Here is a 10,168-nt window from a genome sequence, read left to right as displayed (position 1 = left end):
GTTCAGGTGATACCGAGGTGGATTTCTCTACTCACCAGAGGCCTGTTCAAGTAAAGCCACTTGCAGACGTTGTTCACCTGTTCAATTGACTGGGTCTCAATTTTCTAGCAGACGCTTTGTGATCGTGGGAAACATGGCAACAGAATTGAAAGTGTCAGATGTAAAAATGTTCTAAGAAAAGAGGGGCTTTCTGCATCAAATCATGTGACTGAATTTTTTTTTTCAAGGGGGCAGTGCATGGAACTGTGAAATGCTTTGTGGAAACTGGACCAGCTGTGTCCAAAGCAGACCAAGAGTGAAATCAGAAGATCAGTGCATCAGGCTTTGTTCACTAAAAGATAGAAAAGCAACTTCACCAGATATAAAATTTGCTAAATAAAGAATACAAGACTTCAATTGGCAAAAGTCCTGTCAAAAGAAGGCTGTCCATGGTTTAGAGGAGGAGTAGCAGCCACTAAACCGCTTCTCAAAAGGAGGAAACAAGGCCAAACTCTTGAGATGGGCTAAGACATACCAGCACTTTACAGAAGATGATGGAAAAAAGCCCTCCTCACTGACGTAAGAGAGGTACACGCTACTCTGGAGTTGGACAACTGCAGCAATTCGACTACACCTTCACCAAGAAGAAGCAGAGCTCCACTCAGCAGAAACATGTGACACCCTCTGGTTTAGTCCTCCTGGATGAAGCAAAACACAGTGGAAAAAAAAATGAGCCCAAACACACCTTAAAACTTTAAAAGAGCAACTTGAGGTCCAAAGAAGAACAAAGAGCAATGACTACCATGAACTTTCCTTCACAGTCACTTTTATGTGGGACACTTAAAAACTAAAAAAAAAAGAAGCCAAACACTGTGACAGTCAGATCATAGAGATTATATGGGTTATCAGGTTTGAACAAATTTGTGCGGTGTGCGCATGTCTGCATCAAGACAGGCCTCTACCTCTCATCTACCAATCAAATCAATGTGCATTGCTCGAAGCAACGACATCAAGGTGGTTGTCCACATGTCCGATAAGACGCAGGGATATTTAAAAAGTGTCCTTCAGTGACCAGTATACCAGCCCTATTAATAGTTCCGTCATCACTCAGCATGGAGTTCACTTAAATGTAGAAATGATTTGAGGTTATGGGAAATTGTGTCCACTCCTGCAGTCAGTTGTGATCTGCATACTGGGGATTTTGTTATGGTGGCTGCGGTTTAAAATGGAAACATTTCAAATCTTAATTCAAGTTATATTGAATAATTATTTATTTTTTTTAAAAAGAAAAATTTGACAGTAATCAGTGTTGAATACTGTTGTGAGATTTACACTGCCCAGTTTGGTTTTAATTTTTTTTTTTTTAGGACTTTTCAGCTTTATTGCCCAGTTTAACATTTGTTGGAAAAGTAATCAAATAAGTTATACCACTTTCATTAAGTCAATAAACTAGTTTCATTACTTATTATATTTCTAACAAGGTAATAATCTGTAACTTAGTAAAACTTTAAAAAAAAAAAAAACCTTACCAAAACTTTATATAGCCTCCATCTTAAAAAAAAAAAAAAAAAAAAAAAAAATTCCCAAAGGATTCCTCTCGATGTATGCGGATGTATTTGTTTGCGTCTGACGTCACGTCAAGCGTAATGTTCCGTTCCCTCACAGTCACGATCTGCTTTACTTCTGTTCGGGGATTTATCTTCGTCCTCCCAATTATAAATACACGACTAAATTGTTTCCTAACTTTATACTTAACGCGCTGTGCAGGTTAGCTTTTCCTCATCCTGCCTCACCTTGTCTCGTCTGTTGTTTAGTTTATCCTGTGCCTCCTTTTGTGAAAATGTCACTTGTAGTCTTTTTTGCAGCAGCAGCAGCAGCAGCATTGGAGGGGAGACTTACTGAAATTGCAGTGGCGGATCTGTATCGTGGAAAACAACATATTAGCAGCGGTTAGCCCTGTTAGCTGATTAGGCCTCAGTACCTGGTGCGGACCGCCTCCAAGTAGACACCTGTAGCCAATAGGAAGGCAGAGTCGCCTCAAACGTCTTCCACCTGCAATTTATTCACGTCTGAAAGTTAATTTGACCAGAAACACCTGGTAAAGAAACCAACTCTGGTCGCTCTGTTTAGAGAAACATAAAGTTTGCATCAGATTTGAATGATAATTCAAACAAAAAAAAATTAGTTATTTAGAAGAATGTCACCAGATAGCCGAAAACGTATGAAAAAAACAAACAAACATTTGCGATGATAAAATTGCCTATTGTTCAGGTGGTTTGTTAAAATGGAACCCATTATAATTGAATTAATGAGGCATTCAAATAGGCTATAAACACTAAGGTGCAAGGATATTGGATAATAAAGACAAATTGTAGCTACAATTGCTGTCACAGAATCACAAGATATTAAAACTGGGAAGTGCATATGGATAAAAGATGCAGATAAACACAGATACTAATCATAGACTCAGAGTTTATTACAATACTAGAACATTATTAAAACTGGGTTTTTTTTGTGCATATTTTACACATATTGGGACTGAAATTCTCATTTTGCATCGACACATTATAACTGGTAGCTCTACTTAATTAAATCCAGTACAGTATTAGTCTATCATTATGCAGGGTTGACTGGTTCATAATGTGTTTCTCGAATGCCGTCTCTGATCTGCTTCGTAGTCAGATTTTGTATTGTGTTGTCCGGAGGTGAAATGAGCAAGACACATCCTTATGGAAAGAACAGCGCAAAACCTTACAAAATAGCCAATGTGAGTGTCATCAAAAAAGCATCAAAAGTAAAAGTGCACACTACGCTGCAAGTGCTCACTGTCAGTGTGTTTCTGGGTCATTACTGCTTTGTATTTTACTGCTGTTATTTAAGTTGTGCTAATTTTAAGTGTTCGCTAAATCTACAGAAATGTATCATGTTTCATAAGATAACCAAATGTTTCTTGTGGCTGTCCTGTAAGAACCACGTAGGCTATCTAAAAAAAAGGTCAACAAGACAAACAGTAATGTATCCAGCTGATCCCAAAGTTGTTTTTTTTAAATAGTTTATCTTTAGAACCAGGAGCATTTTCACAACCTATAAAGTAACACAAAACCCTCTCGTTCATCAGAAAAATTCAAACCAAATTTGTATGTGCATGGTTTACACTGGACAGGAGGGGAATGGAAAAACTGTCATTTTAAAAGTAACGAAAGCACAGCATTTGCCTCTGAGATTTAGTGTCGTAGAAGTATAAAGAAGCAAATTATTATATTATGAATTAACTAAATTATAATAACCTCATGTTTGTGCAGTGCACTGCAGTACTTGAGTAAATCTACTAGGTTACATTACACCATGGCAGGCAGGTGTCATAACTCAGCAGTTCATTTCATCCACCAAATCAACCAAAGTTAAACAATATGAAATTCTTGTTTTTCAATTTTAATGCTACAACAAAGATTACATGTGTATACATGGTTGCCCTTTTTAAATCTCTGCCATTTTGGCTGAAATTCAAAATGTGGCCTTCATCTTTATTCAAGTCACTTCTTTGATTTTTCTTCCCTGTAAGGTCAAAGCCTGTTTATTTGTTTGCAATTTCTTTTTTTCCCCCTCTCTTCTGCTTAAGTTTAGGAGTCAAAGTTGTTGTCGGAGTCCACTGTTAGACTACAGCAGAATTCTAACCCCCAAATTCCTCCTGGGCTGACAAACGTCAACAAAGACCCCGAGAGACACCAAAGAGAGGTGAGCAGTGAACTGAAGCCTCATTGTATTGGCTCATTATGGGGTCCCGCAGTGAGGAAGAAGCTATTTTGTAGCACCACAAGGTCAATATCTGAAAGCCAGGGCGATGGAGGGGATCAGCCGTGAGATTTTTAATTTGAGAAAGCGTAAAGGGACTTTCCTAGTGAAAGACAGTCTGTGAATTCTAATGGACTGTGGGGACTGAACAGACAAAATGTTGAGTTGGCAAATGTTTTCCTTTTCTCTTTTAAAGTAATATGAAATGCAATTTATCCACAGTATTGGAAGCTCTCCGACACAACATTGTATATTGTGTGCAGTTACTGCTCAAAGGTTATCAAGTTAGAACAAAATTTAAAAGTGCCGAAGGCCCACTGCTGCTGCTTTTGTAGCCTAAAACACTTTATAAAAGCCTGATGTTGCAGCCTCCAAAACTCTGCAGGTGCAATTCATATCAATATATATTCTGCACCTTATTAAATGCTGTCTCAAAACATCTGTTTCCAAAGCTGTATAAGATATTATATGCACCCTGGATTCACTTTCCCAGGAATTTTGATTTTACTTCCAAATAGATTTGAAAAGGGGAGCTGTCACACTCTATTATGGTGACCTCAATGATTCTGTGCTCGATCCAAATCCAGCGGTTTTCCATAACAATGCAAATTAAAGGGTGCAAAGCCGAAGGAGACAAGACTTGTTATTTTCCATCCGAAGGACAGAGGTTCTTTACAACAAACTTGTCTGTATGCCTTGTGTAGACTGACAGTGTGAATGCCAACTTGGAAGTTGTTTTGTGTGAGACAATAGGTTTTTGATGTCAGTTTATAAGGATCAGCAACTGTCTTGAGAAAGTGATACTAGAGCTGTGGAATGGGAGTGTATGGGCCTGCAAGAGATTAATTTTATGAATGTATATTTTGTTAATATGTTTTCAGCTGCAAATGACAGGAACTAAGTCTGTCTGAGACCTTCTGACATTGATTTGGAGTCCAAGTTGGAACACTTTTTTTCAATGAGCAGAAGTCAAAGAAATATGTTAACATTTTGCAGAACAAAAAACGAATGTACTCTCCCACATTACGCTACTAATGCACTATATATTACTGCAGCAAGATCGTATTTGTAGATTTAGCTATTCCATTTGCCTGCTATAAAATTGCATTTTCCCTTTGTTATCTATCTATCTATCTATCTATCTATCTATCTATCTATCTATCTATCTATCTATCTATCTATCTATCTATCTATCTATCTATCTATCTATCTATCTATCTATCTATCTATCTATCTATCTATCTATCTATCTATCTGTCTATCTGTCTGTCTGTCTGTCTGTCTATCAGTCCGTCCGTCTCTGTGAATTGCAGTCAACTGTATACAAGTTGCATTATTCAGGATAAATATGATTACAGCAGTTAATGTAGCCTATATGTACAGTTAATTGTATGTGCATGTAAATATCAAAAGATTTACGTGTTATACATAATCCCACGCATCTCTGCCATTTTCCCAGAGTGAATAGGGTGCAGTCAGTGACCCACATCTCCGAGCGATGAACTGCTTAACTCAGACTGTTGTTTTATTCAGTGCACTGTCAACAGACGTGTGAGGAGGAGGAGGAGGAGGAGGAGGAGGAGGAGGAGGGAGGGGCGGGCGCTCGCACATATCGGCCATTACGATTGGATGTTAGATTCGGCTACTTTTAATCATTGGGCGCACGCGCTTGTCACTCTGGATCTGTTATCGCCGCTTCCCGCGCCATTCGGCGTGCACGCGCGAGAGCACCAGGCACGTAACCGTTTGGAGACTGTCTGGAGTCTGTCTGAAATTGATAAAATTGGAAATGGAGTTTTTGCATCTCTTTGCTCATTTACAAGGAAGCCGCCTGTTGGAAAATGGATTCTTTGCTCTCCTCGTCAAACGCCTTCGCCCACGAATCGCCACGATCCGGCAAAAATATTTTTTTTTTAGATAAAACGCTGTGAAAGTTTTTTCTTCTGCAGTCTTATCAGCAGACAGCTCTTTATGCACAGGTAGGTAAGGCAAGCGTCAGAGTGCAAGTTGCTTAATATCCAGTTGATACTGCAGCATTAGCCTACACAACAGTTTAAAAAAAAAAAAAAATTAAATTTTTTTTTTGGCAGAATGTGTTTCTTTGTGATTGTTATCTTTTTTTTAAATTTTGGACGAAAAGAAGGAAAACAACCAAAACAAGCCAATAGTTTAAGAGCTCATAATTCAAACGTTCCTGTTTTCTGTACACAATTTAAAGAAGCCAGATGAATGTTTTTCGTTAAAAAAAAATAAAAAAAATAATGCGTATAAAATTGTGTTTGTTGTTGTACGTATTTCACGCAGTAGCTATTGTGGGGACTTGACCTCATTCACACCAGGAAGATGCGCATGCAGGTGACGCACCTTTGCTGACGTGAGTTTGTTGATCGACCCCACGCGCGCTTGAGCTACCTGTTACACAGCGGACACCTGAGGGGAACACCTGCCTTCAATGAACTCATTGACTCTCTTGTGTTTAACCCTTTCAGTAACTCAGCTAATCAGCCTATTCTGAAACGATGTTTAGACTAATTACCTTTGTAAGCACAGGTGGGCTGTGTAAACGGAAGTGGCCTTGCGTCGATGTAACGTAAAATGAACTCTGTATGAAAGTTTTTTTTGTTGTTGTTTCTTTTCCTGTCCCTGTTTATGCTCTGCAGGGAGTCATCCTTCAGCACTGGAGTTCAAGAGGAGTGCACCAATCCAGAAGGCAACCTGCAAGAGAGCACAGGCAAAGGTTGGTCGCTGTACACACTGTATGGTCGAGGCAGGAGCTGTGTATTCACTTTTAGACTTAGTAGGTTAAGGAGATGCAGTATTCATTTATTGATGATCTCCCCAAAACATGTAATTCATATATTTTCTTATTATTTGAATTTGACATGTTTTCGTCTTAAACGTTCCCTCACGCCGCTTTAAAGCACAATAAAACATTTCCCCGTGTTGTTAAAGAAAATTACATGTTGCATGCATTTTATAGGCTCACACTGACGATATATTCGAGGTTGCCTGGAATATTTGCTGCATTTAGAAATGAATTTGTTTGCCTGTTTGTGGTTGAAGAGGTTCACTGTCAAATCATTTCCGACAACAAAAGACATTTAATCTTAACATTACATATCAGGCTGCAGAAAGATATAAGGACTAGATGGGAACAACAGAAATCAATGTGGATTGTGAGCAGGCTGTGTACCTGATCTGCTGCCGCCACAGACTGGTCTAGACGCTTTTGCTCTGTCACTGCAGTTGTCTGCGAACAGTGCAGTCATATGACTTGAGGAGCCTTCCTCCCTCCTTCCAGTGTCTGCTCTTTGGGGCAAGATGGCTGCTAAAGTGTTGTTGTTACCCATGACGTATATGACTGAATATGGGGAGGAAAAAGCTTGGGAAGGATGGCGATGCGCTGCATTTAAATGACACCAGCACCTACTGCCTGAGCATAGAGAGCACACAGAAGGGACAATCAACGTGAACTCTTTCATAGATAAACTAAATTGAACGTTTTATTGGTGGGATGATTATTTAATCACTAGTTACCATCCTTTGCTCAACGCAACCCAGTAACGGGACAGCTTAAATGTTTTTTTTTAATTTTTTTTTATCTGATTCCTGATGTGTTGGTAGTTGTTTTTTTTCCCACTCTCATATCTGTACTGCTGCATATCTGTCTGTTATTGGGATGCTTGGTAGCCATTTTGTCTGATTCATCACTGCCAGAGGCTTTCAGGGTATCCCAGAATAGAGTGTGATGAACCATACTGTCTCAGCATGTTGCATGAAGGGCTTCTGATTTTGAAAGATTTTTATTTATGATAATTTGTTTATATATATCATTTATTATAGCATTTATGCAAAACCACCATCTTTTTAAGATTCAACTGTAGTTGTCGAATGTAACTACACAGACTTAAAGAGGCTATCTCTGACGTAACTGCAATATCTTATTGGCAGTTGGAAAGAAAATAAGAAAGCTATCACCCACAACTACTCTGCATTTTCACATTTTGCAAAACGCCTTGAGAAGACAACAGTCTTAATGTCAAGGTTTTCTATATAGTTTGAAATAGTGTTTCAATGTTATTGAACGTTCAATTTATATTTCGGTATGAATAACTATCCGGTTTTGGACTTACTACTGAATGTCACTGAAAAGTAACCTACCATAGTTTTAGATGTTTTTAATGAGTTTTCCAGCTTTGTTGCATTCGATTTATTTCAGTGCTGTAGTGAGAGCCAACGAAGCAAATCTTAATACCACAATTGTCGTCCAGACGTGTGCATGATTGTGGAAATCTAGTCTTACAATCACCATTGTGTTATTCAGTAGATTTGGTGAAACACTACTTAAAGCTGTTAAAAGTTCATATAAATTTGAAGGAGATAATTATATTATTATTAAAAAGTCCTTGCAGCTGTAAGTTCCCCTTTTCAGTGAAAGGCAGCTACAGACAAATATTAACTTTGGCTTTTAAAAATGCTCCAAGCTCCTTTCTGACATTAGAAGTTACTTCCACTCACTAAGTCTGTGATGTTTATCTGTTTGCCATATCAGTGACCAGCCTGGACAGATCTCTTCATTATCAGCTACTTAGTGCAGACTCGTCTGCTGTCAGGCAGCTCCTTTGGTCTCATCTTGTGTTATTCCTTAATGGTTTTTGAGTGCTTGTTGATTATGTTTTCACTGGAGCGTACAGCCACACTTAAAACATGCAGTGTTTTTGCAGGCCTGTCTCAAACCTGATCCAGTGTCTGATTGGAATTGGAATTGGAAAGGTAAGAGACGCATATAAAGCAGAATTTTGGGATTTTGAATTTCTCGTGATAACTTTGTATTGTCGTGTTCAATTGTCAAATGCTGGTGAAACTATACGTTTGTGAAAGCACAGTTGTTGTTTTTGGTTTTGGCTACACAAAACTTAACATAGTGGTTATATAGAAGATTAGTTTTTTTCAATTATGCATATAACAAGTTTAATTAAATGCATCAGTTGTATTTTGTAGTCGTATATTGTATTGGATGAGTTTTTCTGTGATCACTGCTACTTGCTTGCAGGTTAGAAAATAAAGTGATGTAACACTTAAATCTATCGTGAAATTAAATTAGATATCACCTATGATGACGTGAATATTATAGAAAACAGCCCGAGCGTTTGTTTTTTTTAGAAAGGTAAACTACTATTAACAAGTAGAATTTGCTTTCAAATTGTTTCGGTGGTACTTTCAGCTGATGCAACATTACATTTATTTATATATTGTAACTTTTTGATTGCAAATGTAGTTTGAATTATCTCAAGTCAGTTGTCCAATGTTAGAAACAAAGTAAAAATGATGTTTTTTAATTGAAACATTGTCATTTTTATTTTGACTATGTTTGTTTTCTGTGTCCGGAACGTAGTAATGTGCATCTTAACTAGCTGTTTTCTAATGCTTCTGGTCTTTCATTTTTACAGGAGGTCCACGGTTACCCGCAACCTGTCATGCCTTCATGCCTTCGACCCTGGAGTGTACCCACCCAAATGGTAAGAACTGTGTTGACCTATTCATTAAAGCACATTTGCACATGTTTAAAGTTGAGAAAAGCAATTCTAGGAATGCTTTAAGGTGCTGCAGTGAGTGAATGTGATTGCCTGAGGGAAACCTCAGTCCACTGCACACACAAGTATTTACAGAGGTTAAGCTCTGGCCTGCAATGCCAGCTCTGCATGATATTATGCTGAGAATTGGCTAATCAAAATCCCTGCTGTCATTCACTCCTCACTAGAAATCATTTTTTATTAACACCGATTTTTGATCTCTTCATAAGATAAACATGGATATAGATCTAGTAACTTTCACTTGAGGCTTAGCCGGAAAATGCTGATGCAAGAAGTGCTCTGAATCTTCATCCTGTTTTTCTATTGGATCTTTGTCTCCACCCATAGTGCAGTCACGAGGTCCAACATCATGATGATGTCTGGAGAAAACAGGCTTTCATCTCGGCTCTAATGCTTCTTGAGCTATGATGAAAAGGTTTCTTGCGTTATTTCTGTGCACGCACAGAGTAAAATGTGAGCATGTTGCGCTGTACGACAGCAGCACCTGCCATTGTCTGCTGTAAATCCTGGGTTGTTTATCTCAGCAGCCGCTGCTGCGTAATGACGCAGTTTCCTTTGACATCGGTGTGGCATATTTTAAATCGATGCCCTCACTGTATTTTAAGATGTCTCCTGGCAGTCTGCCAAAACATGGATCCATTTGCCTGTCACAACTGCACAGCTGTGACCCTTAGCTGCTCCTGGCCATCGATAACTCAAAGGAATCAGCGTCCATTTTAGGTTAGACGCTGCCAAAAGAGAGGGACTGTAATGTAGCTTGTAGAAAAGGGAATCCGAACTTGCAGCGTAAATGCTGTTAGAAA

The 10,168-nt window shown here is 38.6% G+C and overlaps 1 long non-coding RNA gene across 3 annotated transcripts in view; it reads left to right on the top strand.

Moving 5' to 3' along the window:
- Nucleotides 1-8,259: 8,259 nt before the first annotated feature.
- The window catches only part of LOC138619657 (uncharacterized), a 30,994-nt gene continuing 29,085 nt past the window's right edge, over nt 8,260-10,168 (top strand). For 2 of the 3 annotated variants that reach the window (XR_011310832.1, XR_011310830.1), the window contains exon 1: nt 9,203-9,290. This is a non-coding gene — a long non-coding RNA (uncharacterized lncRNA). Of the gene's footprint in view, nt 8,545-9,202; nt 9,291-10,168 lie in introns of those variants that run through there. The other variant, XR_011310831.1, reaches the window with a different exon arrangement.

Source organism: Brachyistius frenatus, unplaced genomic scaffold (genome assembly GCF_029030835.1).
Source record: "Brachyistius frenatus isolate BFR_SWC_R1_liver_20210118 unplaced genomic scaffold, ASM2903083v1 Contig_21, whole genome shotgun sequence".
NCBI classification, from domain to species: Eukaryota; Metazoa; Chordata; class Actinopteri; family Embiotocidae; genus Brachyistius; species Brachyistius frenatus.
The sequence above is the reverse complement of the archived record's forward strand: the minus strand, read 5'-3'. Positions and strand labels throughout refer to the sequence as shown.